Genomic DNA, 2,513 nt, shown 5'->3' with positions numbered 1-2,513 from the left:
CATATACTATATATAATATATAATATATCATATATCATAAAAAACAGTTAATAGGAGAAAGTATAGTGATCGTAGATACGCAATATTGTCCAATGGAAACGTATATTTTAAAGAACATATCAGATTACGTTCTAGGGGATTTGTGTAATAACGGTTGGAGCTACTTATGCCGTTTGTATGTTGGTGGAAAAAGTAATTTCCGTAACTGGTATAGTGGAATCGCGTCGACGTGTGTATCGCGTGTTCACGTCCCGGCCGGTGGTCTCAACTTGTCGTCGTTAATATCGATACACAACCCCGGTCGACACGTGACAGACCGTCTACGTGCAATTTCGTCGGACACCCCCGACCCTCGTAACCAAACCCCCCTCCTCCGGTGTCCCTGAACTTATGAGCTTCTCTCTTTACTGTCCGACTTTCGTTTGACACCTAATCGCAATCCCATAAGCGAGGACACGTAACCGGATTGATAGTGACCAGCCAATCGAAGGAAGTACTGAACCATCTCTTTACATCTGACCATAATTATTATAATAATCGTCACTTGTATGTCCAAAATATTGTAAAACATCTGATATAATTATTATAATTATTAATACACGATTAGTATAAAAATAGCAAAACCCTTTTTCGTTCAACTTCTTTAATTATCACGTGCGTCGAAAAAAAGTTGACATTCCCTAGTGCAAACACAATCCTCTGTCGGAGATTTGTAGCCGAAACGTATATACATAGGTTGTACAACTCGTATGTACGAGGCGGGAATGTGGGTCAGGCAGAGACCCGGTGGGTGGGACATTAAATACTAAAAAGGAAGACGCGGGCAACAACAGGGGTCAAAGGACACGCGGCTGCCTTTGTGGAAATCAGGTTAGCCGGACGGGGGTTAAAATATACATCAGGAAGACGAATGGCACCACTGGCTCAGGTATTCGGGACGTGTTCACGTTGCACGAATAGTTTCAATGACTCCACCGCATCTGTTTCGTTAATGTAGCACTCGTGCCACCGCCCAAGAGATATACAGCCTCGTAACGAAAGACTCTTACGAACTTCAAGGAACTATTCAATTTAATCTCGTCAGGCGTATGCTTTCAAATAGTCAAAAATGGACATTCAGACAGTATTTGATTCTCATAGACAGTGAAGCCATCTTTGAAAATTTAATTCGTTAAATAACTAGTGACATTATTCAAGATAGTCTTTTTTCCTTTTATTCCACCAGATTAATATTTTAGGTTTAGATTTTTAAGATCGCCTTAAACAGTTGCTATCCCTGACTATCCCATATTTCTAGTCCCTATCTTGTCTTAATGTCTCATAGTCTAAGGAAATGGACTTAAACAAATGTTTAAGGCGATCTTAAACGTAAGTAACGACTCTGAATACCGACCTAGGCTAGTAGTCGCTAATAAACGTTAAATGTTGATGCGCCCTAACCTCCAAAAGGAAAAACAACATCAAGAAACGATAAAAAGCCTGATCACAAACATGCGACCTAACTTCCAAAGGGAAAAACAACCATAAAAAACGATAGAAAGCTCCAAAGGGAAGAACAACCTTAAAAAATGATAGAAAACTTGACTAAAAACCTTCAAAAGGAAAAACAACCTTAAGAAACGACAAGAAGCTTGACTAAAACTCACTAATGGGTTCATTGAGCCATGAAACATGAACACAATTAATGGTCGAGTGAACTGAACGTGAGTTCGTAGATCGAGCGTTGAGTTGGGATGGATCGTGATTCATAAACGTTGGAGTCGTCGTTGCGTTTTCACGGTGGGAATGGGGGCGTGAGGCATCAAACTGTGCGACTGTCAGGGACGAGTGTCAATCGTGGCGAACGACGCAATACCATTAATGCACGGTGACCAGCCACGCAGAAACTGATCGACCGATCAGCTTTCCCAACGCTCGGCACGCATCCCGTCGACTGTTAGCGTTCACCGCGTCGCTTGCGTCCGCGTAAACTGAAACGTGTTATGGATTCCCTGTTAAAATGTAACGCCTGGGCGTTACATCGACACGCGACACACCGACGAATAATAAGTAATTACTAAAAAAATGTAATTTTCAATAGAACAGTTAGATAACATAAACTAACCTAATTTAACCTAACCTAACCTAATTGCAAACGCGTTTATAAATTTTATATGCAGAACAAAATGAGAATTAAATTAGTCTTCTGTCTTTTTTATTTCATCTCATGTCCTCCAATAATAATTAATTTTACATTCTTGAAATGAGGGAATGTTGGTTGGTAGTTGCAATTGGTTCATAAATTAAACAACGCCATTTTTTAAACACGAGCTGTTGGATATTTACGAGATTAACGCTAGGAGCGATAGTAGCGACGCCAGCGAGCAAACTGAGAAGCGAGGGGCCCAATTGGGACCGAGAAGCGGTTGGGCACGTATAGGCAGAGAGATTAGGTTGAAGAGTTCAAAGTGTTTAAGTGAAATTTAATTATTATCCTCAATATTATTTTGTAACTAGGTTTTACCGAAGCTTTC

The sequence above is a fragment of the Ceratina calcarata genome, unplaced genomic scaffold (genome assembly GCF_001652005.2).
Source record: "Ceratina calcarata isolate Rehan_Ccalc_2016 unplaced genomic scaffold, ASM165200v1 scaffold1170, whole genome shotgun sequence".
Taxonomy (NCBI): Eukaryota; Metazoa; Arthropoda; class Insecta; order Hymenoptera; family Apidae; genus Ceratina; species Ceratina calcarata.
The sequence above is the reverse complement of the archived record's forward strand: the minus strand, read 5'-3'. Positions refer to the sequence as shown.